This window comes from Rhinolophus sinicus, linkage group LG17 (genome assembly GCF_036562045.2).
Source record: "Rhinolophus sinicus isolate RSC01 linkage group LG17, ASM3656204v1, whole genome shotgun sequence".
In the NCBI taxonomy this organism is placed as follows: domain Eukaryota; kingdom Metazoa; phylum Chordata; class Mammalia; order Chiroptera; family Rhinolophidae; genus Rhinolophus; species Rhinolophus sinicus.
In genome coordinates, this window is record NC_133766.1 from 24,822,984 (window position 1) to 24,848,614 (window position 25,631).

General features: G+C 40.9%; 1 long non-coding RNA gene and 1 pseudogene across 3 annotated transcripts in view; one reads left to right on the plus strand and one right to left on the minus strand.

Moving 5' to 3' along the window:
* LOC109438342 (uncharacterized) overlaps positions 1 to 25,631 on the plus strand; it is an 84,919-nt gene that overhangs the window by 46,749 nt on the left and 12,539 nt on the right. The window contains exon 5 of one of the 3 annotated variants that reach the window (XR_012492846.1): positions 18,743 to 18,827. The exons of 1 other annotated variant lie outside the window; for it this stretch is intronic. This is a non-coding gene — a long non-coding RNA (uncharacterized LOC109438342). Of the gene's footprint in view, positions 1 to 9,426; positions 9,769 to 18,742; positions 18,828 to 25,631 lie in introns of those variants that run through there. One more of the 3 variants, XR_012492845.1, reaches the window with a different exon arrangement.
* LOC109438341 (large ribosomal subunit protein eL32) lies at positions 10,340 to 11,018 on the minus strand (annotated as a pseudogene).

Here is a 25,631-nt window from a genome sequence, read left to right on the forward strand (position 1 = left end):
CATGTTGTCCCAAATGGCAATCTTTCGTTCTTTTTTAGGGCTAGGTAATATTCCATTGTGTATATATGTCACATCTTCTTTAGCCATTCATCTATCAATGGACACCTAGGTTGCTTCCATATCTTGGCTATTGGAAACAATGCTGCAATGACATTCCTGTGCATATATCTTTTCAAATGAATGTTTTCATTTTCTTTAAATAAATACCCAGTAGTGGAATTGCTAGGTTGTATATAGTTCTATTTATTTATTTTTTTTGAAGAATCTCCATACTGTTTCCATAGTGGGTGCACCAATTTACAATCCCACCAAAAGTGCATGAGGTTTCATTTTTCTCCACATCCTCACCAACACTTGTTATTTGTTGACTTTTTGATAATAGACATTCTAATAGACTTGAGGTGGTATTTCACTGTGGGGTGTTTTATTTATAATTTATTTTTTAAATTTATTGGGATGACAATTGTTAGTAAAATTACATAGATTTCAGGTGTACAGTTCTGTATTACATCATCTATAAATCCCACTGTGTGTTCACCACCCAGAGTCAGTTCTCCTTCCATCACCATATATTCGATCCCCCTTACCCTCATCTCCCACCCCCCACCCCCCACCCCCCTTACCCTCTGGCAACCACTAAACTATTATCTGTGTCTATGAGTTTCTGTTTCTCATTTGTTTGTCTTGTTCTTTTGTTGTTTTTGGTTTATATACCACATATCAGTGAAATCACATGGCTCTCTGCTTTTTCTGTCTGACTTATTTCGCTCAGCATTACACTCTCAAGATCCATCCATGTTGTCACAAATGTTCCTATATCATCTTTTCTTACCGCTGAATAGTATTCCATTGTTTATATATACCACAACTTCTTTATCCATTCATCTATCAAAGGACATTTTGGTTGTTTCCATGTCTTGGCCACCGTAAACAAAGCTGCAATGAACACTGGAGCACATGTGTCTTTATCTATAAATGTTTTCAGATTTTTTGGTAGATACCCAGGAGAGGGATTGCTGGGTCATATGGCAATTCTATTCGTAATTTTTTGAGGAACCTCCACACTGCCTTCCATAACGGCTGCACCAGTCTGCATTCCCACCAACAGTGTATGAGGGTTCCTTTTTCTCCACAGCCTCTCCAACACTTGTTACTATTTGTCTTGTTGATGATAGCCATTCTGACTGGGGTGAGGTGATATCTCATTGTGGTTTTGATTTGCATTTCTCTGATGATTAGTGATGTTGAGCATTTTTTCATATGTCTATTTGCCATTTGTATGTCCTCTTTGGAGAAATGTCTCTTCAAGTCCTCTGCCCATTTTTCAATTGGGTTGTTTGTTTTTTTGTTGTTGAGTTGCATGAGTTCCTTGTATATTCTGGATATTAGGCCCTTATCGGAGGCACTGTTTGCAAAAATCTTCTCCCATTCAGTTGGTGGCCTCTTTATTTTGTCGATGGTTTCTTTTGCTGTGCAGAAGCTTTTAAGTTTCATATAGTCCCATTCGTTTATTTTAGCTTTTACTTCCATTGCCTTTGGAGTCAAATTCATAAAATGCTCTTTGAACCCAAGGTCCATAAGTTTAGTACCTATGTTTTCTTCTATGCAGTTTATTGTGTCAGGTCTTATGCTTAAGTCTTTGATCCATTTTGAATTAACTTTGGTACATGGTGACAAATAGCAGTCCAGTTTCATTCTTTTGCACGTGGCTATCCAATTCTCCCAGCACCATTTATTGAAGAGGCTGTCTTTCCTCCATTGTATGTTTTTAGCTTCTTTGTCAAAAATTATCTGTCCATATATATGTGGTTTTATTTCTGGGTTCTCAATTCTATTCCATTGGTCTACGTGTCTGTTTTTCTGCTGTTTTGATTATTGTAGCCCTGTAGTACAAGCCAAAGTCAGGAAGTGTGATACCTCCATTATTGTTCTTTTTTCTTAAGATTGCTTTGGCTATTCGTGGTTTTTTGTGGTTCCAAATAAATCTGATGATTTTTTGTTCTATTTCTTTAAAATATGCCATTGGGATTTTGAAGGGATTGCATTGAATCTGTATATTACTTTGGGTAATATGGCCATTTTAACTATGTTGATTCTTCCAATCCATGAGCATGGAATGTCTTTCCATTTCTTGGTGTCTTCTTCAATTTCTTTCAAAAATGTCTTATAGTTTTCAGCATATAGGTCTTTCACATCCTTGGTTAAGTTTATTCCTAGGTATTTTATTCTTTTTGCTGCAATTGCAAAAGGAATTGTTTTTGGTATTTCTTTTTCTGAGATTTCATCGTTAGTATATAGGAAAGCAATGGACTTTTGTACGTTGATTTTGTAGCCAGCAACTTTACTGTATTCGTTGATTGTTTCTAATAGCTTTTTGGTGGAGTCTTTAGGGTTTTCTATATATAGCATCATGTCATCTGCAAAGAGTGATAATTTAACTTCTTCATTCCCAATTTGGATGCCTTTTCTTTCTCTTGCCTGATTGCTCTGGAAAGGTCTTCCAACACTATGTTGAAAAGCAGAGGTGATAGGGGACAGCACTGTCGTTTTCCCGAACGTAGAGCAAAGGGCTTCAGTTTTTCACCATTAATTATGAGATTAGCAGAGGGCTTGTCATATATGGCCTTTATTATGTTAAGGTATTTTCCTTCTATACCTATTTTATTAAGTGTTTTAATCATAAATGGATGCTGTATCTTATCAAATGCTTTTTCTGCATCAATTGATATAATCATATTATTTTTGTCCTTTATTTTGTTTATGTGATGTATCACATTGATGGATTTGCGGATGTTGAACCATCCTTGTGCCCCGGGGATGAACCCCACTTGGTCGTGATGAATAATCTTTTTAATGCATTGTTGTATTCGATTTGCTAGAATTTTATTTAGGGTTTTTGGATCTACATTCATCAGGGATATTGGTCTGTAGTTTTCTTTTTTGTGGTGTCCTTACCAGGTTTTGGTATCAGGGTAATGTTGGCCTCATAAAATGAGTTAGGGAGTACTGTCTCTTCTTCAATTTTTTGGAAGAGTTTGAGCAGGATTGGTATTAGATCCTCTTTGAAGGTTTGGTAGAATTCACTAGTGAAGCCATCTGGTCCCGGACTTTTGCTTTTGGGAAGGTTTTGGATGACTGATTCAATTTCATTACTGGTGATCGGTCTGTTTAGATTTTCCAGTTCTTCATGGTTCAGCCTTGGAAGGCTATATGTTTCTAAGAACTTGTCCATTTCTTCTAGGTTATTGAATTTGGTGGCATATAGTCCTTCATAGTATTCTTGGATGATCCTTTGTATTTCTGTGGTGTCCGTGATAACTTCCCCTTTTTCATTTCTGATTTTGTTAATTAGTGTCTTCTCTCTTTTTATCTTAGTGAGTCTAGCCAAGGGTTTGTCAATTTTGTTAATCTTTTCAAAGAACCAGCTCTTTGTCACATTAATTTTTCTATTGTCTTTTTGTTCTCTATTTCATTTAGTTCTGCTCTGATTTTGTTATTTCCTTTCTTCTGCTGACCTTGGGTTTCACTTGTTCTTCTTTTTCTAGTTCTTTAAGGTGTAACATGAGGTTATTTATTTGGGATTTTTCTTGTTTCTTGAGATAGGCCTGTAATGATATAAATTTCCCTCTTAAAACTGCTTTCGCTGCATCCCAAAAATTTTGGTAGGATGTATTTTCATTGTCATTTGTTTCTATGTATCTTTTGATCTCTCCTCTAATTTCTTCTTTGACCCAGTCGTTCTTTAAAAGTATGTTGTTTAATCTCCATGTATTTGTGTTTTTTCCTGCTTTCTTTTTGCAGTTGATATCCATTTCAAAGCCTTGTGATCAGAGAATATGCTTGGTATGATTTCAATCTTCTTAAATTTGCTGAGGCTGATTTTATGTCCCAATATATGGTCTATCCTTGAGAATGTTCCATGTACACTAGAAAAGAATGTATAGTCTGATGTTTTAGGATGAAGTGCTCTATAAATGTCAATTATGTCCATTTCATCTAATGTGTCATTTAGGGCTGCTATTTCATTATTTATTTCTGTTTGGATGATCTATCCATAGCTGTCAATGATGTATTTAAGTCCCCTAGGATAATTGTGGTTTTGGTCAATTTCTCCCTTTAGTTCTGTTAGTAGTTGCTTGGTATATTTCAGTGCTCCCTGATTGGTGCATAAATATTGATGACTGTTATGTCTTCGTGTTGTATAGTCCCCTTTACCATTATGAAATGTCCATCTTTGTCTCTTGTTAGCTTTTTCTTTCTGAAATCTGTTTCATCTGATATCATTATGGCTACACCTGATTTTCTCTGGATATCATTTGCTTGGAGTGTCAATTTTCACCCTTTCACTTTGAGTCTATGCTTGTCCTTGTAGCTGAGATGTGTCTCTTGGAGACAGCATATGGTTGGGTTTAGTTTTTTGATCCAATCTGCTACTCTGTGGCTTTTTATTGGTGAGTTCAGTCCATTTACATTTAGGGTGATTATTGATATGTGAGGATATCCCAACATTCTATCTTTAGTTTTCTGGTAAGGCTGTGTCTCCATTGTTTCTTTGCCTTTTTGTTGTTGTCTATTATTTCTGTGTGGTGGTATTCTATGATGTTTCCCTCTATTTCTTTTTTTATTACAGTATATATTTCAGTTCTGGATTTTTTCTGAGTGGTTACCCTTAAGTTTATGTAAAAGAAAGTTTGATATTTAGAGTATTCCATTTTCTTCAGCACGCTTACTGGCTTACTTTCTCCATTCCCATATTCCGGTTCAGGCCTTTTCTCTCCCCTTTTTTATGTTTTGGTTGCCACAAATTGTCCCTGTTGATGGTGGTCGAATAGCCTCCTTTAGTATTTCTTCTAGTTCAGGTCGTGTATTAGAAAATTCTCTCAGCTTCTGTATGTCTGGAAAGGTCTTTATTCCTCCTTCATATCTAAAGGATATATTTGCTGGATGTATTATTCTTGGCTTATAATTTCTCTCTTTCAACAGTTTGAATATTTGGTTCCACTACCTTCTGGCTTGTAGAGCTTCTGCTGAAAAATCTGATGATAATAAACGGGCTTTTCTTTGTAGGTTACCGTCTTCTTTTACTTGGCTGCCTTGAGGATTCTTTCTTTGTCGTTGATTTTAGACAGCTTCAATGCAATGTGCCTTGGAGAAGGCCTGTTGGGATTGAGGTAATTAGGTGTTCTATTTGCTTCTTGGATTCGAGGATCCAGTTCTGTCCACAAGTTTGGGAAGTTCTCATGGACAATTTGTTTGAATATATTCTCTGTTCCCTTCTCTCTTTCTTCTCCTTCTGGTATGCTCATTATTCTTATATTGCTCTTTCTGATGGAGTCAGAAAGTTCTTGTAGAGTTCTTTCATTTCTTTTAAGTCTCAAGTCTCTTTCTTCTTCCATCTGTGTCATTTCCAGGTTTCTATCTTCGATGTCACTGATTCTTTCCTCCATCTGGTCAACTCTACTACCTAAGCTGGTTATTTCATTCTTAATTTATTCTATTGAGTTCTTAATCTCCAGAAATTCTATTTGGTTCTTTTTTAAATTTCAATCTCTTTTGTAAAATGCTCATGTTGTTCTTTGATTGCGTTTCTGCATTCATTAAACTGCCTTTCTGTGTTTTCTTGCATCTCGTTGAGTTTTTCCAGAACTGCAATCTTGAATTCTCTGTCATTTAAGTCACGTATTTCCATATCTTTAAGTTCTTTTTCTGGAGACTTTTCACTTTCTTCCCGAGCTGTCTTGTTGCCTTGGTTATTCATGGCAATTACTGATTTATTATTTCTCTTCCTAGACATCTACAGGAGTGGTTCTGCAACAGGTTGATAGGAAGAGGTGTTTCTTTTGTTTTCCAATACTTGTTGGTAGAATGTTTTCTTTTTTCTCTGACTGCAGCGTTTTTTTCTCTCTCACATGGTAGTGCTATGTTTTCTCTGCACTATTCCAGCTTCTCCCACAATGGGGGGGATTCCCTGGGAGATGGGCTTCTCCCCTGTTACTAGTTCACCTGGGTCACAGGGTGCAATGTCCGTGTGGGTATGCGGAGAGCTTTTGAAGTTCCAAAGCTCTTCCTGCACCAGATTCAGAGCTTGTATGTTTTAGCAGTTCTGTTTACTCCTGCAGGGATCCGCCCAGATAGGTGGGGTCAGGGGCGGGTTGAGTTGTGAGAGGTGGTCCAGAGCAATGGCGGCGACCACCACCACAGCAGGTCCTGCTTCTACATCCCTCCCCTTTGCCAGAACTAGTTGGGCTGCAAATCTGTGTCTGTGCTCCACAGTTCTCAGAACAGCACATATTCTATTGTTTTGATCTGACACTGCTACTGTTCCACTTCTAGCACTGGGCAGGTTGGGCGGGATGAGCTCTCGGAGGGTAGGGAGGGGGCGGTAGTCTCAGCGCCTAAGGCTTCGGTTCTCTGCTTGGCAGTGGGGGCTGAAATCACCGTTTTCAGCTTTCTTCACTCAGTCTTTTTTCCTAGGTCTCTGCCATGAGCGTTGGATTCAGCCATGTTATGTGCTGTCCCCTCAGCCCTTGGGTCATAAATCGAGCCCTAGCAGTCTGAGTTCTTTCCTCTCCTGCAGTCGCGGCAGTTCTGGGATGCAGTGAGCTCAGAGCACTTAGCTAGGTCTGCGTCCTGCGCCCACATGGCTCCGTTTCTGCACTTCTCCCTTCCCTTCTCCCCCATTCGTGCAATTTGCCCCCCTTTATGTGAATTCAGTAGTGGGTCTCTTTGTCTTGCCTGTCTGCTGTGCAGGGAGTCCTTTGTGGAGTTATAGTTGTTCGATTAGTTGTAAATTCCAGGCGAGATTTACAGAGGCTCATCTCATGCCGCCATTTTGATGACGTCTCCCCAACTTTGTTCTTGTTTTTCAAGATTGGTTTGGCTCTCCGGGGTTTTTGTGATTCCATATAAGTTTTAGGATTATTTTTTTCTAGTTTTGAGAAGAATGTCATTGGTATTTGACAGGGATTGCATTGAATCTAGATATTGATTTGGGTAATATTGGCATTTAAACTACATTAATCCTCCCAATCTATGAGCATGGTATGTCCTTCTATTTATTTGTATCATCTTCAATTTCTTTCATCAATGTCTTATATTTTTTAGAGTACAGGTCTTTTACCTCCTTGGTTAAATTGATTCCTAGGTATGTTATTCGTTTTATGGGATTATTTTCTTGTTTTTTCTTTTGTTTTCTTTTCTTTTTGAGTGGGGATTACTTTCTTAATTTAGCCATCTGATTGTTCATCATTAGCGTATAGAAATGTGATGGGTTTCTGTATATTAATTTTGTATTCTGTTACTTTACTGAATTCATTCATTAGTTCTAATAGTTGTTTGGTAGAATCATTAGGGTTCTCTGTATATAGTATCATGACATCTGCAAATAGTGACAGTTTTACTTCTTCCTTTTCAATATGGATGTCTTTTTCCCCCTCCTCCTCCTCCTTCTCCTCCTCTTCCTCCTTCTTCTTCCTCTTCTTCTTTTTGTCTGATTGATGTGGCTATCACTTCCAACACCATATTGAATAATAGTACTGACAGTGGGCATTGCTATGTTTTTTCTGATCTTAGAGGAAAAGCTTTTGGCTTTTCACCATTGAGTATGATGTTAGCTCTGTGTTTGTCGTATATAACCTTTATTATTTTGAAGTAAGTTCCCTCTGTACCTACTTTCTTGAGAGTTTTTATCATAGATGGATGTTGGATTTTATCCAATTCTTTTTCTGCATCTATTGAGATGATTGTATAATTTTTATCCTTGCTTTTGTTAAAGTGGTGTATTACATTAATTGATTTTCAGATACAAAACCTTTCTTGCATCTGTGGGATAAATCTCACTTGATCATTGTATATAATCTTATTAATGTATTGTAGAATTCAGTTTGCTAGTATTTTGTCAAGAACGTTTGCCTTTACATTCACCAGGGATATTGGCCTATAATTTTCTTCTCTTTCTTTTTCCTTTCTTTCTTTCTTTCTTTCTTTTTTTCTTTCTTCCTTCCTTCCTTCCTTCCTTCCTTCCTTCCTTCCTTCCTTCCTCCCTCCCTCCCTCGCTTCCTTCCTTCCTTCCTTCCTTCCTTCCTTCCTTCCTTCCTTCCTTCCTTCCTTCCTTTCTTTCTTTCTTTCTTTTTTTGTGTGTGTATTGTCTTTGGTCTTGATATCAGAGTAATGCTGACCTTGTAGAATGAGTTTAGAAGAGTTTCTTTCTATTCAATCTTTTGGAATACTTTGAGAAGAAGTATTAATTCTTTAAATATTTGATAGAATTCACCTGTGAAACCATCTGGTCCTGGACTTTTTTTTTGTTGTTGGGAGTTTTTTGATTATTGGCTTAATTTCATTGGTAGTAATTTGTTCAGATTTTCTGGGGTTTTTTCTTTCCTGGTCCATTCTTGGAAGGTTGTATGTTTCAAGGAATTTATCCATTTCTTCTAGGTTTTTTTGGCATATGATTATTAATAACATTTTAAAATGATTTTTTAAAAAATCATATTTCTGTGGAATCAGTTGTACTTTTCTTTCATTTCTGATTTTATTTATTTGGAGTCTCTCTTTTTTTCTTTATGAGTCTGGCTAAAGCCTTGTCAATTTTGTTTATCCTTCAAAGAACCAGCTCTTAGTTTCATTGATCTTTGCTTTTGTTATTTTTTTTGCCTCTATTTCATTTATTTCCACTCTGTCTTTATTATTTCCTCCCTTTTACTTACTTTGGGTCTTGTTTGTTCTTTTTCTGATTCCTTTAGGTGTAAAGTTAATTTGTTTATATTTGGGATTTTTCTTGTTTCTTGAGGTAAGGCTGTATCACTATGAACTTCCATCTTAGAAATGCTTTTTCTGCATCCCATAAATTTTGGAATGTTGTGTTCTCATTTTCATTTGTGTTAATGTAGTTTTTTATTTCCTCTTTGATCCATTTGTTGTTAAGTAGCATGTTGTTCAGTATCCACATGTTTGTGTTTTTTCCAGTTTTCTTCTTGTAGTTGATTTCTAGTTTCATACCATTGTGGTTGGAAAAAAATGCTTGATATGATTTCAATCTTCTTGAATTTATTGAGACTTGTTTTGTGATCACTCATATGTGATCAGTCTTGGAGAATGTTTCATGGGCATTTGAGAAGAATGTGTATTCTGCAGTTTCTGTATGAAGTGTTCTGAAAATATCAAATTTATCTGGCCGAATGTGAGATTTAAAGCCATAATTTCCTATGATTTTTTGTCTGGATGATCTATCTATTGATGTAAGTAGGCTATTCAAATCCCCTACTACTATTGTATTTCTATCAATGTTTTCCTTCATGTCTGTTATTATTTGCTTTATATAGTTAGGTGCTTCTATTTTGGGTGCATAGATATTTATGATTGTTATATCTTCTTGGATTAACCCCTTTATCATTATATAATGACCTTCTTTGTCTCTTTTTACAGTTTTTGTGTTTAAGACTATTTTGTCTGATGTAAGTATTGCTACCCCTGGTGGCCAATTTGCTCAGTGATTAGACCACAGTGCTCATAACACCAAGGTTGCCAGTTCAATTCCCACATGAGCCAGTGAGCTGCACTCTCCACAAGACTGAAAAAAAAAAAAAATGACTTGACCTGGAGCTGAACTACGCCCTCTGCAACTAAATTGAAAACAACGACTTGACTTGAAGCTGAGCTGCGCTCCCCCACAACTAGATTGAAAAAAACAACGAGTTGACATGCAGCTGATGGGTCCTGGAAAAACACACTGTTCCCCAATAAATTTTTTTTTTAAATGTATTGCTATCCCATCTTTCTTTTTGCTTCTATTTGCATGGAATATCTTCTCCTATCCCTTTAGTTTTAGTCTCTTTGTCTTTCTATTTGAAGTGAGTCTTGTAGATGTAGGCAGTATGTAGGCAGCATATAAATGGGTCTTTTTTTTAAATCCATTCAACTACTCTATGTCTTTTGATAAGAGAATTTAATTCATTTACATTTAAAGTAATTATTATTTTTATAAATTAAAGTTTATTGGAGTGACAATTGTTAGTAAAGTTACATAGATTTCAGGTGTACAATTCTATAATACATCATCTATACATCACATTGTGTGTTCACCACCCAGAGTCAGTTCTCTTTCCATCACCATATATTTGATTTTTTAAAAAGTAATTATTAATAGATATATATTTATTGCCATTTTGTTCATTGTTTTTTGGTTGTGTTTTGTAGTTCTTTTTTTTTTTTTCTTGTCTCTTGATCTCTTTACTTTTGGTTTGCTGTTTTTCTTCAGTGTTTTGTTTGGTTCCTTTCTCTTTATTTATTGTGTGTGTGTGTGTGTGTGTGTGTGTGTGTGTATTTGTTGTAAATTTCTGGTTTGCGGTTACCATGAGGTTAATATATATCCATGTATATCTGTAGAGGTATGTTTTAAGCTGATAGGCATTTAAATTCAAATGCATTCTAAAAGCACTGCGTTTTCACTCCTCCTCCCTGCTTTGTGATTTTTTTAGGGTAGAATTTTATGTTTTTATTAACACAAATATGATGTACATACAAGCTGTTTATTCATTTTCTTTGCTGCACAGCCAGGCATGGGGATTGGTGATTCTCATATTCTGCTGGGCTACTCTTTCCCCAATGGCTTTGCAGTTTTCTGAGATGTTGTGAGCAGTCTCAGCACAGTAAGATTTGTTGCACATCAGCAGCGCGTCAAGCTTTTTGATGTTGTGGACCAGGACTTCTGAAAACTGCAGGGAAAAATGTACTTGGTTTTCATGTTGTTCCCAGAACCAATGGTGGACATCAAGATCTGGCCCTTGAACCTTCTGTGCACCTTATAGTCAATGCCTCTGGGTTTCTACCAGTTACGCCTAATTTTGACACATCAGTTTGACTGGTGGTGGATAAACTTCTTGGTCCTCTTTTTGACAATCTTGGGCTTTGCAAAAGGTCTGAGGGCAGCCATGATACCAAGTAGGAGATGGCTGCCATCTTCGTAGGTAGCACCAAGAAACAGCCTGCTTTATATTTTTGATGTCATATTTTATATCTTTTTGTTTTGTGTGTCCCTTTACTATTCATTGCAGTTATAGTTAATTTTGGTACTTTTTTTTAACCTTCATACTAGCTTTCTAAGTGGCTGATTCACTGTGTTAATTCTATATTTGCATTTCCCTGTAAGATTTTTTTCTTTCATGTGTTTTCTTATTTTTGGTATGGCCTTTTCTTTTCTACATAAAGAAGACCCTTTAACATTTCTTGTAAAACTAGTTTTAATGGTGAATGAGGTCTTAGATTTTGCTTGTCTGGGAAATTGTATCTTTCATGTATTCTGAATGATAACTTTGCTGTGTATTCTTGGTAGTAGATTTTTTCCCCCTTTATCGCTTTCAAGATATTGTACCATTCCCACCTGGCCTGCAAAGTTTCTGCTGAGAAATCAGCTGCTAACCTTATGGGGTCTCCCTCATATATGACTTTATGTTTTCCTCTGAGTTACTTCAAAATTGTATTTTCATCCTTAACTTTTTTCATTTTAATTACAATATGTCTTCGTGTGAGCCTCTTTGGATTCATCTTATTTGGAACTCTCTGTGCTTCTTGGACCTGGATGTCTGTTTTGTTCCCCAGATTAGAAAAGTTTTCAGACATTATTTCTTTTTCCCCCCAGCCATTATTTATATAAATACACTTCCTGCCCCCTTCTCTCTTTTTCCTCCTTCTGGGATCCCTATCCTGCAGATGTTAGTGCACTATGTCCCAGAAGGCCCTTATACTATCCTTGATTTTTTAAATTCTTTTTTCTTTTTGCTGTTCTGATTGGGTTATTTCCACTATTCTGTTTTCAAGGTCACTAATCTGTTTTTCTGTAATAATTTGCTGTTGATTCCTTTTAGTTTATTTTTAAATTTCAGTTATTGTGTTCTTCAGCTCTGATTGGTTCTTTATTATATTTTCTAACTCTTTGTTGAAGTTCTTGCTGATTTCCTCTATTCTGTTATACTTCCAGGTTGGTGAGCAATCTTATAACTGTTTCTCTGAATTTTTTATCAGAAAAATTACTTGTCTCTGTTTCATTTGTTTTCTTTTTACTTTTTCTGGTTTTTTTTTCTTGTGCCTTCATTTGAAGCACTTTCCTGTCTTCTCATTTTGTTTGACTTTCTGTATTTGTTTCTATGAAATACCTATCTCTCCAATCTTGACAAGTGATCTTGTGTTGAAGCAGCCTCTATGTGGTCTGTGTGCCATATGGTTTTGGCAGGCATGTTGGAATTGGGACAGACACACGTGGTGCCCGGGGTGTCACTTGGCTAGAAGGAGTAGGTTCAGGGCATGACATCCTGGTGCCCATGGCAAGAATGGAATCAGTGCAGGGCAGCCCAGTGTGCTCATGCTTCAGTAGCTTGGTGATCTGGGTGGAGTGGCCCTGTGGGCACATGTATTGCAGCTCCCTGGTTGTCTTGCTCTTGCTCCAGGCTGGGCTGCCTGATGTGCATGCATGGAGCTCCCTGTTGATCTGATTGTCCAAGGCTGGAGTGGTGTCTGTCTGGGGCAACCCAGTGGATGCATATAGCAGTGGCTCAGCACCCAGTTGTACCCACTGGATCAAGCCCCAGATGTGTGTGTGTGGGGACTGTGCATGCATGCTATGGCACCCTGTTTTTCCTGATGGAAGTAACTCCAGAATGGATGACCAGGAATGTTTTATAGTGGCCTTTCAGGTTGATTACAGCAGCAGGACAGAGGCCCCACCTGCATTATCCAAGTAGAGGAAGAATGTAAATAATGATGCTCACCAGTTCTTCTGATCCTGGAGAGTATCCTCAGATCCCAGATGCGCGCTCTCTCTCTCTCTCTCTCTCTCTCTCTCTCTCTCTCTCTCTCTCTCTCATTTGTTTTGCAGAAGCTGTTCAATAGGCCCTCAGTTGTCTCAGGAGGAATTGCTCTAAATAGAGATGGACATTCAGTGTGCTCATTGGAGGGGTCAAGCCCAGTATCTTCCTATGCTGCCGTCTTTGACCCACTTCCTTTCTCGTTTTAAATTAAGAATCCTTTTATTTATTTTTGTTCTCTGGCTTTAGGCTAGTTCATCCCTTGGTTTTCATTCTGCCTAATTTGTGGAGTGGAAGAGCAAGAGCAAAAACTTTGGGTGGCTCTAGCTCTGGGGAGCCCTGGTCCTCACTACTGTCTCCACTTATTAACTCCCTGGTCTCTGGTCTCCCTCAACCTTCCCACCACTCACCTTGCTGTGCACCCATATCTGAAGTGTAGACCTCAGATATTAACTCTGTTCTCCTTCAGCTTCACCTTCATCTCTTCCTGGCCTTTTGTTATTTGCATTCTCCCCAGACTGACTCAGATCCAGGAATGTTCCTTTTGTAAGCTACTCCATCAGTGCAGTGCCAGCCTTATATGGAGAATCTACATTGGCAAAGAGAAAACAATTATTGGCCCCTAGTATGGCCTGTACTCACCTTTTATTTCTTACCTACCAGCTCATCTCAGTGTCCTTTTATATCTTTGTTTCCCACTTGATTGTGAGCAACTAGAAGCATTGTGAGCACATTGTAGATGCATAATAGATGTTAGCTGAAAGAATAAATGACTTTTTTAATTAAAAAAGATGACCAATACCAGCATTTATTTTAAAAGAATAAATGTCCAGAGCAGTATTATTTGTGAGCCACAAATGAAAAACAAAATCAAACAAAATTGATAAGATAAAAGACAATCTTTACTTCATTACCTCATCTGTAAAATGGATATATTTATCATGAGGAATATATATATATATATATATATATATATATATATATATATATATATATATATAGTCTCAACTACTTTTAGGGGTTCTGAACAGGTCTTCCCCAAATGTGGCACATTGGCCTGTGAATTATTTTGAGCTGAAGTCAATCAAGACCCTGCATGCTCATTAGAAAGTTTTACCTCCCCCTTAAAGAATTTAAATTAGAGACCTTGCCCATAATAAAAGTAATCACTAACAATAACTTTATTTTTTGACCTATCTATATGGCAGGGCAAACTACTAATTACTGGACATTTGCTCTTCTTATCATACAATGACTTTCCTCCCCTCTGAAGCCCCAAAGCACCTTAACTTATCTTTAGCTCAGAATGTCATATATACCTAACTTTTCCCTTGCTGTCTTTGAATCTTCATGTATGTGGCGTCTCTGACTCTCTCATGTATGTGGAGTCCCCACACTTATGTTTTTAATTCAGTTTGGTCATTTTCTCTTGTTAATCTGTCTTATGTCTATTTGACCAGCCAAAAGAATCTTGAGGGTAGAGGAAAGTTCCTTTTTCCCCGACACCCTACACATACATATAAACCTATACATGCGTGTGTGTGTGTGTGTGTGTGTGTGTGTGTGTGTTTAGAATGATGTTTGGCATACAGTCAATACTCAATAAATATTAAATATTGTAGATTAATATTTTATGGTTAGTGAACTCATCTCTCTTGCTGGTCAGCTTCTTGACAGATTGAAATAAAGGGCATGCTTAGAATTATAGCCATATAGACTCTGAAGAATCTTTAAAATTTGCTCACAAATACATAAACAGAGATGGTTTGCAGTTGTTTCTTTCCTCTTCTAGGGATGAAATAAGAGAGGAAAGGGCCATGTTACACCCTGGGCTACAGTCTGACAGGCTGTCCCCCCCAGGAGGTTCTTCTCATGATGTCTTGCCTGGTTACCTCTGATTATGTGATGAACATTGCTTATGAAAAAATTTTTGTAGGAAAAATTTGAGGCCTAAAAATGTTATTTTCTTCTAAAGATAATCTTCATTTCCTTTGGCTAGGTACTCATGGGCACTAACAGTCTTGGAGTTTAATCTAATTTCAATAGATTAAGCAACTTAATCTAGTTTTGTGGTTTGAGATTTTCTTAGCTACACAGATGACATGAATTTCTGCAGAAAGCTGGAATACTTCTTGTTCGCCCTTCCTCCTAGGGTAAGCCTTTGGGGTCCAGGTCAAAGGAATAAGTGATTTACACATTTCCTGATCTTGGTGGCCTTGGATACCAAGTTTGTCCCTCCAGTCCCAAGAAACTGTCGAAAGCAATGGTTAGCTTTCTGGTCTTCTCTTTCAGACAAGCAAAGATCCCCAAGGAGTACTGGAAGCAGAAGCCCTCTTATCTCTTAGATGCCTCTTGTAACCATCCTTCCCTTTCTATCTCCATCTTACTAACCAAGTCCATTTATCATCACCTCTCTCTTGAACCTCTCTCCTGTATAGTCTTTTAAGTTGTTTGACTGCATCCAATCTTGATCTTCTATAATTAGTTTGTCACTGCAACTTGTGAAATTTTAGAAGCGTAATTATTTCTGAATCAGCCACATTGATTGTCTTTCTTTTAGGTTCTCTCACCATGCATAGGTCCTTTGCACAGGCTCTGCCCTCTAATTAGGAGAAGGCTTTCACCCTTCCCTTTTTCATAAGTAGCTTCTACTCATCTTTACATATCAGCTCAATCTTCATGTTTGGAATAAGCCTACGGTGATCCTAGCAAAATCCCTCATTATAAGTTATCATAGCACCATGCATTTTCTTCCAGTCATTGCTGCTGTAGTGTTATTTGAAGAATAATTTGATTGTTGGCCTCCAAAGAGGAAACTCTTTGTTCTCTCTTTACTATTAAAGGGAAACTGTTTCCTTTCTGCTCAAAACCAGCACTTGTGACACAAATTTGTGTTCGTTTCTTTCCACACAGCAACCAATCCTCCAACACCAGCTGCTGTTCTATAATTCAGTTCAATTCTGACAATATTTACCTAGAGTTAGTGTCACATTCCACAAGTTAAGGACTCAGTCCCACAATACTACTCCAACTTCAGAGGCCAATCACAAGTCTGGATCTTCCGTAATTCTGACTGACCCACTAGCTATAAACTGAGAGTTCCCAGAAACCCCTCTTTAAGTTTGATAATTTGCTTGGAATGGCTCACAGGACTCAGGAAAACAGTTTACTTACTAAATTACTGGTTTATTATAAACGGATACATCTCAGGAATAGCCAAGTGAAAGAGATGGACAAGGCAAGGTATGCAGGAAGGAGTATGGAGCTTCTGTGCTATTTTCAGACACACTACCCTGCCAGCACCTCCAGGTGTTCAATAACTGGGAAGCTCTCTGAATCCCTTCAGTTGGGATTTTTTAATGGAGGCTTCATTATGTAGGCACAATTATGTAAATCATTGAACATTGGTGACAAAACTCTACTTCAGTCCCTCTCCCATCCCTTGAGGTTGGAGTTTGGGGGGTAAGGGAGTTGGGCAGGGCATGGGGCTGAAATTCCAACCCTCTAATCACATAGTTGTTTTCCTGGCAAAGGGCTCCATCCTGAGGTTATCCAGGTGCTTCCAGCCACCAGTCATTCATTAGCATACAAAAGACACATCACTTCTAAGATTCCAGGGTTTGGGGGAGATGTGTGCAAGGAAACTGGGAGAAAGACCAAATATTATCATATCACAGTATTACAGCTCTCTCATTAGAATGTAAGCACCCTGAGGGCAGAGGCCTCTGTTTTGGCTCATTGCTGTATTCTCTGCATTCAGCACATGGCGTGGCACTTTGCGGTGCTCATTAAATGTTGCTGAATGCATGAATGAATGAGTAAATACCGCCTGAAATAATACAGATACCTTCTTTTCTCCACTAACATGGTTTCTGTATTTGAGAACCTGGTATCTGCAGTTCACAAGCTCCAAACCACACAGCTCTGGGGACTGCATGTGTGGACTTTGATGTGAAAAGTGACTTCCACCCAACCAAGTTGGTGGTTTCTTTTGCTCGCTTGTTGATCTCATGAGCCTGCATCTGCCTGTGGGAAAGATCTTGTCAAGTGTCCTTATTCCATTGGTATCCTTGGACCCAATTTCGTCACTGGTTTAAAAAGAAAAGTGGGTAGGGAGGACTATTTCCGATTATTTTACCATCTGAACTATCTCAGAGGAGAAAAGGGTGGGAAAAGTATTCTAAAGCCCTCATCGTCTCTCTCCCCCCTTCCAATCTTTACCCATTCAAGCTCCCCAACCTCAAACTGTGCTCTCTGAGGGAGAGTAATCTTTTCCTCTGATTATGCTGAGGGGCTTCTTCCCTTCTGCCCACCCCATTCTCACTTACAGTAAGCACTTTCCATCCTTTTCCATTGCAACCCCAACATGTAGGTCTCAGACTTTCCCCTCAGGCCCTCACAGTGGGCAACACCTCTTTTTTCTCACTGAATGTTCATTTAAAACTTCTTCCACTCCATTATGTAATACAGGCTTTCTCATTAAAGAACATTTGGAAAATGAAGACAAATAGAAGAAAACCAAGCCACCTAAGATTTCACTCCCTCGAAAAACCGTGTTGAAACTTTTATGTATTTTCTTCTAAGTTTTTTCATGCATTTAAAAAATACAGGTATTTAAAAAATATAGTTGTAACCATACAGCACACTACATTTTACATTCTACTTTTTAAACTTGATGTTGTAAGGGAGGAAAAATAACTTCCCCTTTACTTTTCTAGGTTCTGTTGTTGAAACCCTCCTATTGAGACAGGTTAGTTAGTATATTGCTAGGTAGACAGAGGGTCCCTGGTGGAATAAACAAAAAGCAGCCATATCCTGAAACTCCAGGTCCTGGAATGTCTCCTTCACTCCAGGACAGAGACATGAGAATATGCCTTGAGGTTAATAAATAATCTCAAATCCCTTCTGGCTGGACAAAGGAACAGATCTGATAGATAGGAATGGGTTATTTCGTTAATCCCTTCGGGATGGGCAAACAGGACAAACCTGATAGATGAATTCCATTAGAAGGCTCCAGCCCCCTTCCCCAAGCAGGCAAGGGAAGGTATAAAAGTAAAAGCCTTTTGCCTCAGTCACTGGGCTTCCCAGTTTTGGGTACCCCCTCCCGCTCGGGAGCTACAACTTCTCCTGCCTCTAATAAACTATCTTCCTTTACAACTCCTTGCCTCTTCCTGGTCCGTGTGTCCACTCTTCGGCTTCACGAGACACCATCCCAGCCGCACTCAGAAACTGCCGGCAGATCCGACATCATTTACATCATTTGGGGGCTCGTGTCCAGGATTGAAGGAGAGTTAAATATTATCTGTGCCTTTCTACTTGCCCACCCTATGGGCCTTCATCAGTTTTTGTCTCTTTCTCCTGTCACACAAATATCAGGCCTCCGTCAGTCATTTAAAAGTGACTAGCGTGGCTGCCGACCTTAAGCCACGGAGGTAAAGCTTTGCGGAAGGGCTCTGGTTGACCCCCTCCAGCACTGAGCCGGAGGAATGTCGACACCATAGTCAAACTGCCTTCTCTCTTGCTTTCTCTCTCCGGTCCAGTAAAGCCCAAAGACTGCGTGCAGTTGAAGTGAGTGGCCCTTGGCAGCAACTGTGGGACTCTGGTTGTAGCTACTCTGCGGTGTGTCCCAAAGGCTCCCTGGGTCTTCCTCCAGCCCGACTGCCCATAAGGGTGCTGTTTGGAGGCTTCCCTCCCTGTCTCTGCTACTTTCTCCTATCCTTCTGCTGCCTTTTTCCTTTCCACAAGGAAACTGAATACTGGCACGTGGCCAGGACTGTGGGCCTTTGCGGACAACCGAGGGATCCTGGCCATGGCTACTCTACTCTGTGGTGGGCTCCAAAGGTCCCTCTGGTCCCTTCCCAGCCCGACTGCCCAAAAGGGTGCCAGCAGGATGACTCCTTTGTCTCTGCTGCTCCTCTCATCCTGTCACTATCTCTCCTCAGCTCTTGAGACGTTGATTGAGGGTCCCTTCCCTGTGAGACCTCCTCAACACTCTCCAGTAACATATTTTGACAAGCCAGCCAGGAGGTAAGCCCCTTTTAGTGGACCTCAAAACCTCTCGCTCACTTTCCTATACCTCTTTTGTTTGCCATCCTTTGTGGGCACGGGTCAGGCAGTTAAATGACCATCAGGGTGTCCACCACTTGAAAACTCCCATGACAGGATAACCTGGTCTTGAAACAGGTCATTTAGAACCTGCCGGGCTCAAGACAAATCCAAGCACCAGTGAGGTTTGTGTTTGTACGGCATAACGTCTCTCTGGAGACTTGATTTTTCATCTCCTCTGTTCTAATGCTGTAGTCCTCCGGGGACCACACAGGGCTTCTGTGCCGCCTGGCTCCACCCCCGGCTGCACCACAGCGACAGCCGAGAGGGAGGGGCCACAAGAGGGCAGCTCCTCCAGAGCACCACCCACCAGGCCACCTCAGCCACCACCAGGCAGTTTTTAAGGAGGACCAACATATTCCAGACTCACTTTTCTTTAAGGAAACAGCCTTGTCCGAATCCTTCTGGGGCGTCAGATATCTCTTTTTGTCCCCCCTCGCATACTGGGCTTCAGAGCCTCCTTCCACTCCCTCTCGCCTAGGCCGTATGCCTTCCCTATAAGCTTTAAGTATATGCTCCCTCCGCTTTAAAGCACCTCATTATCAGCCACAGCCTTTATTGGCTTGTGGGCCAGGGCCAGACATTCAGGCGGGGACACACACACACACACACACACACACACACACACACACACACGGATTTAGGTAGGCGCCCACTGGAGGCATGGGCCGGACCAGTCCGCCCAGGTAAGTGAGAATAAATCCTGGCGCGCTGTGTCTCCCTACCTGCCTTGGAACTGGTCGTGCAGTGTCCGTGGCCCACGTTTTCTGGGGGACACTCTAGAACAAGCTGTGGGAGATGAATTGCCTTTCTATTCTTCCTCCCTTTCAGATGGGCAATCAGCCCTTATGTACCTTCACCCCCTTGAATTGCATCTTGAAACATTGGGACAAATTTGACCCTCAGACTTTGAAGAAACAGCACCTGGTTTTTTTTTTTGTTCAGAGGTTTAGCCTAAATACACATTGGAAGATGGGGAGACTTGGCCTTCTGAGGGAAGTATTAATTACAATACTATCATGCAACTAGACCTGTTTTGCAGACAGGAGGGCAAATAGTCAGAAGTTCCATATGTTCAGGCTTTTTTCACCCTAAGGCACAACCCAGATCTCTGTAAGAAATGTAGTGTTGACCCGTCTCTTTTAGTAGTGATCTCTTGCCTCCCTCCTCCTAGGGAGACTCCTCCTAAAGGGACTCCTCCAAAGGAACCTCCAGCGGGATCCTCCTCTCCTGAGGAGGCCCCTTCAACAAAAACCCATCTCCTAATCCACCTATAAACAGGAATGCCTGAGGCTGAGGTAACTGAAGGAAAAAAATGGCATTTTAAAAAACCAAGTGGCTAATTCTCAAGCCAGATCTCTTCCCCTTACTCTGCTGCTCTAATTCTAAGTCCTGCAGGGACCACTCACAGTGGGATTCATTATAAGGAAACTTGCCTTTAGACTGGAGTCCCCGAGGACTAACATTCTAAATAAACCTACTTTTAAAGTCATGTTATCTCTGTTACAGAATTTGTCAAGAAAATAGCTTAGATTAAATATCTAGGTATTTCAAAGCAACAAAATGCTGAAGTATAGGTCTAAGTTCATCTACTTCTGGCTTCTTGTTAAGACATAAATTAAGAGCTGTTAATAAATATATCTTATATTTTATTACAAAAGCCTATGCTTTTGAAGGTTGACAAATATATTCCTGGATTTGCCAGTGGAAGTGCTGATTGCGTGCTTTTGGTCGTCAGTAAAACTTAAAGTTCTAAAAGGTTATGGATTCTAATATGGGTAAAAAATGGTGTGTGTTTTCAAGAAAGGTATAAGGTATGGAAATGCAATTTTGAAGGCACTGAAAGAAAACAGTTTGTCCTAAAGATGGTTATTTCTGAATGAGTGAAAAGAGACAAAGTAAGAGGGACTGGGAAAGTTGTAGAAGGTTTGTGAGAAGTTTTGAGAGTTTTATACATACTTAAGCTAATACAATTAACTAAGTAAATTTAAACATCAAAAGTAAGCTGGTACAAAATAAAAGTTAAGTTTTCTCTCTTTACTAACATAAAGTTTGTTAGACTATTGGTCTGCTACTGACATGAAAAAGTTTTCTACCTAAAAAAAGCAAAGATTATATATGTCACCATAATAATTTTCTATATTTTATATTTTCTCAATAAAGTCCTTGGTTACTCAAAAATTAAATCTAAAAACTAAGTTTTGCTAATAGTTAAGTAAACTTCTATACTTTAGAACTGTTAGAGTTCATGTACCTTCCTCGGTATCAGCTACAGGCCAATATAAGGAAGCTTAGCCTGATGTTTTTCCTTAACTGGCAGGGAATTCTAATGGTTCTGACCCACTGTTATACCCTGATTAAGAGGCTCAGATCCTAGAGAAGGCCAGGAATCTGTTTAAATGTCTTTAACAAGACAGAAAAACGAGGAATAAAGGAACAGTGAGACCAGAGCATAAGACCAGAGACAGGCCAGACTTTGGGCCTCAGTTATAGACAACCCAGGGCTGAAGTCACCCCAAGACACCCCAAAAGCCCCAGAAGAGGAAACACCAGATAAAAGAGCCTACTCTGGATATACAAGCCCAGATCACTGGACTCCTAATCCTCCCAAACAGCCGGGTGCCCCCTGTACAGACTAAAGGACACTACAGGAGCGCGTACCCCCCCCCCCAAATCACTGTTATCACTGTTGGGCCTAAAGTTCCCGGTGGCTCCCACGCTATTCTCATCACAGGAGGTAAAACTGCGGGTAACCCTGATGTGGCAGGTAAGCCTATTACTTTCCTAATTGATATAGAAGCCATTTATTCTGTTTCAACTGCTCACTCTGGACCTTTTTCCTCTGCAAACTGCTTGGTTGTAAAGATAAAGACAGCCCCCCGATAAAGACAGCCTGTTCCTTATCATTGGTCTATACCTTAAAGCAAACAAATTAACTTAAAAAGGACTCTAGAAAAGTTTTCTCAAAAGACCTCGAGGCCCTGGCTCTAACTGCTGCCCATTGGTTTAGATTCTAACCTCAATTCTGTTATTTCCTATGTTAACTTAAGAAGTTCAACAAATTCATAATATAGTTTCCAATATTAAACCAAAAACAAGACTCTTCAGCCTAGATTTTTCTTTCCTTACTTCCTGGCTTCCCAGTTTAGCGGGACTTAAGGAAACTTTTCTCATTTATCTTTTATCCATTATTATAGGTATTACCTCATGCTGTTGCCTATAATGTGTCTCAGCTTACAGACTACCCACTGGTTGGCTACAATGGCCTACAAGACAATAATATCCTCATCTGGATTTGTTCATCTACTGGGGACCCTTAGACAGACCTCTGGACAAGCCCTAGCTGCCAGTCTTTTTCTATGTCCTTCCTCAGCCTGAAGTAGCCAGAACGGTCATCGCCCCTACCCCCTAACAGTAGTTAGGGTTACGTCTTCAGAGGGGGAATTGAGACAGGGTAATTCGTATATTGCTAGGTAGACAGGGGGTCCCTGGTGGAATAAACAAAAAGCAGCCATATCCTGAAACTCCAGGTTCTGGAATATCTCCTTCACTCCAGGACAAAGATAGGAGAACACATCTTGAGGTTAATAAATCATCTGAAATCTCTTTTGGCTGGACATAGGAACAGATCTGATAGATAGGAATGGGTTATTTCATTAATCCCTTCAGGATGGGCAAACAGAACAAACCTAGTAGATGAATTCCATTAGAAGGCTCCAGCCCCCTTCCCCAAGCAGGCAAGGGAAGGTATAAAAGAAAGAACTTTTGCCTCAGTCACTGAGCACCCCCATTTGGGACACCCCTCCCACTCCGGAGCTCTGACCCTTTGCTTTCAATAAACTATTCTCTTTTTAGAAACTCTTTGTCTCTCCTGGGTCCATGTTTCCATTGTTCGGTCTCATGAGACATGATCCCAGCCCCTACCCAGAAATTACTGGCAGATCCAACATCATTACATCACTATAATAAAAATTAACAAGATTAAAACAAACAGAAGTTAAGTAACATGTATACCTTGTTGATGTAAGAAACATCCAAGCCCGTATAGAATTTTTATGAGTTTATTTGAGCCAAACTGATGACATATGCCAGGGAACAAGATCTCAAATACTCCTGAGAATAACAGTTTGCAGTTTTTATTATGTAGTTGAGATTAAGGAGGGAATGTAAGGAAGATTACATGAAGGTGGGAGAAAGGAAGGAGTGATCAGGTATTAGAAGGAGGGGGCTGAAAAGGGGCATTTCAAAGATGTGTTAACCTAGATGCACAGAAACAATGGACAGGGCTTGCTTAAGGCAAAGATAAACCTTTTAGTAAAGAATTTATACGTCTGGAGTGACGTCATCAAAATGGTGGGGTGAGGTGAGCCTCTGGAAATCTTCCCTGGAATTTACAACAAATCGAACAACTGTAACTCCACAAAAGACTCCCTGCACAGCAGACAGGCAAGACGAAGAGGCTCACTACTAAATTCACCTAAAGGTGGGCGAATCGCGTGAGTGGGGGAGGAGGGAAGGGAGAAATGTGGAGATGGAGCCGTGCGGGCGCAGGACGCAGACATAGCTCAGTGCTCCGAGCTCGCTGCATCCCATAACTACCATGGGAGAGGGAAGAACTTGGACTGCTAGGGCTCCATTTATGGCCCACAGGGCTGAGGGGACAGTGTGGGGGCAAAGCCAGGAGTGCAGTTTCCAGACTCTCGGCCTCACGTGGAAAGGTGCTGGCTCAGGTAGTAAATGGCCATCAACTGTGATTGGATGGCCATCAGCTGTGGCTAGTTGGCCATTAGCTGTAACCAGTGAGCTATTGGCCACTAATATAACTGCCGTGGCTATGCTAGCAGCAAATGGTGGCTAGCAAGAAGATGGTACTGGCAAGTGCAGATTGCAGTCAGCATGGCAGATTGCAGCTAGCAAGTGAGGTTAGTTGGTAGAGAGGAGTGTGGCAGAGTGTGGATTGCAGATTCTGTGGCTCCTGCTTCCTGTGTCTCCAACCCAGCTGCCAGTGAGAGTATAGTGGTATGACTCCCCTATCTATGGCTCCGAGGGTGTTCCTTTTTGGCCTCACCATGTCCTGCGTTCTTATATGGGGAGTGGAACTGGAGACCCTGCATGACACATGGTGCAGCAAGCAGGGTCTCCCACATGACAAATGGCACAGCGAGCAGGGTATGATATCGGCCAAAACTTACTGAAGGATGGTGGAGCAGTTTGTGGGTGTAAAAGCTCAGCTTTGGGAGGCCCATGAGGAGTGACACTGGGAACAGGAGGTGAGGTCTGCCTGGGAGACTCAAACCTCCGGATGGCACACCGCTCTGTTGGCAAGAGCAAGTGTCATCTTCCTTTTGGTGGTCTGCTGCTGCTGTGGGCTCCTAGAGTTGTGGACATCTTACACGGAGGCCTCCACCCACTCAGACACCTGGCACAGCGAGCAGGATTCTGATCAGGTAGGAACAGAGTCTGACTCTGAGCAGGAGGACATGTGGCCCCCACACAGTGTGGAGTGCCCGGTGGCCACTGTTCTCAGGAGTTGGACCCCCAAGGAGATATAGGAGGATATGGATAGCTCTCCAGCCAGTGTGGAAAGGGTCCTGCAGGTTTTAGCTGAGCAGTTGCCGGAGGAGGCGAAGGCTACAGCCGGCTTCATGGGCTGGATGTTCCTCACCACCTTGAGTCGTAACATGGAAAATACACTTAATGAAATAGCCCAGGTGCCAGACCAGGTGTCTCGGCTGGAGGCGCTGGAAGCTCGGGTCTGCCTGTTAGAAGAGGGGCCCGACAGTGAAGACTCTGAGGCAGAGGCGGAGAAAGCAAGTGGAGACAACGTAGCTCCCAACCCCCAAGCCCGGCCAATCTTGAAGCAAAGGGTAAAACATGAGCAACCTTTGGGCCCCGGGGGGCGTTGCTGCCGGCAACCCAGCTGTGACTGAGTTCACAACCTACACCCCATACACTCCCACTGAGCTGCAGGAGCTGGGGAGGCGGTACAGACAGCGCCCTGGGGAGCCAGTCTCGGCTTGGCTGTTAGTTTATGGGATGAGGGAGCAGACAACATTCTCTGCTCCCCAGGAGAGATGGAAAAGCTAGCCTTCATGACAGTACATCCATCCCTGCGACAAAGGTTACAGAACTGCCATAGGTTGGCCCAAGACCAGGGCAACCACACTCTAATGGAGGGGCTCACTGCTGCGGTACGCACAGTATGGGGACAGGCTGGTGAGCTGCCAGACACTGTGAGTCAATGGCAGTCATACACGGAACTTACTCAAATCATCCGTGAAATGGGTAGAAGACATGCTATTTTCAACCCTAATATGCGGGGGCCGGATGACGAACTTTTTACAGCCAGCATGAGAGATCTGGTTTTGGATACTGCACCTGCCAGTGCTTTTGGATCCTTGGTTGCGATTCTTACACTCTATGTGGGGCGGTGGATCCACGAAGTTACAATTGCCATGGCCACCCTAGGGGATGTTGAAAGCCAGAGGCAAAGGAAGTTAAGACAGGAGGTCCGAGCAGTCGAGACCTGGAAGCCCAAATCAAAAGTAAAGGGGTGAGGTCGTGGACCTCAGAGAGTAACACGAGCACAGATGTGGCGTGATCTCGTGGCGGCAGGGTTCGATCAGGGAAAAAATAGACCAACAACCCAATGCACTATTGTTGGAACTCTGGAAACAGTTGCATCCGGAATAGCAATTCTGGAGAAGCGTAAAGGAGAAGTCTGGG